The following is an 816-nucleotide window of genomic DNA, read 5'->3' as shown; positions in this document are numbered from 1 at the left end:
AAACCATGGTGAGGACATTTAAGAAGCAAGTCCTTCCATCTTTCCCAACATTCATGAAAGTGCTCGCCCTCTTTTTGTGTGAAGTTAGTAATTTCTCTACGGAGGGCATTGGTTTTGTGAACGGGAAAGAACTTGTTTAAGAACTTCTTAGACAGTTGGTCCCATGTAGTGATAGATCCAACTTCTAGAGAATTCAACCATGCTTTCGCCTTATCCTTCAAAGAAAAAGGAAACAGGCGTAGGCGGATCGAATCGTCTGAGAAGTTTTGGAACTTAAAGGTGGAGCAAATGTTTAAGAATTCTTTCACATGATGATATGGGTCCTCCTTGTCCAATCCATAAAAGGATGGCAACAATTGTATGACTCCATGTTTAAGTTCAAAGTGTGCTGCCGTAGTGGTTGGCAACACTATGCATGAAGGCGCATTAAATTGGACAGGAGCTGAATAATCTTTGAGAGCTTTCACTTCAGTCTCATTCGCTATTTCAACAGGATTATTTCTCAATCTTTCACGAATTGTTCTTTCAATCTCAGGATCAAACGATGCTAGTTCTATATTCAGAGATCTATGTCCTAGCATAAACTATGTTATTGCAATGTAAGAAAGAAAACTAAACTAAGAAGCAACCTAAGAGAAATAAAACTAGACCTAGAAACTATGAGATTCTAAAACAAGTTAAAACTATGTAAATAAGAATGGGAAGAAAGAACCCGGAAAAGGAGATGATTGATGTCTGAAGAATAGAGGGCTCCTCCTTTTGAAGACAATGTTATTTAGCAGCTTCCTTCCTTAATTCTTGTAAACAAAAAGACAA

The 816-nt window shown here is 37.6% G+C and overlaps 1 non-coding gene across 1 annotated transcript; it reads left to right on the top strand.

Moving 5' to 3' along the window:
* LOC131238119 (small nucleolar RNA R71) lies at positions 1-107 on the top strand. The gene has a single exon (XR_009167532.1). It is a non-coding gene; the product is annotated as a small nucleolar RNA R71 (small nucleolar RNA).
* Positions 108-816: the final 709 nt, after the last annotated feature.

This window comes from Magnolia sinica, chromosome 2, assembly GCF_029962835.1.
Source record: "Magnolia sinica isolate HGM2019 chromosome 2, MsV1, whole genome shotgun sequence".
In the NCBI taxonomy this organism is placed as follows: domain Eukaryota; kingdom Viridiplantae; phylum Streptophyta; class Magnoliopsida; order Magnoliales; family Magnoliaceae; genus Magnolia; species Magnolia sinica.
The sequence above is the reverse complement of the archived record's forward strand: the minus strand, read 5'-3'. Positions and strand labels throughout refer to the sequence as shown.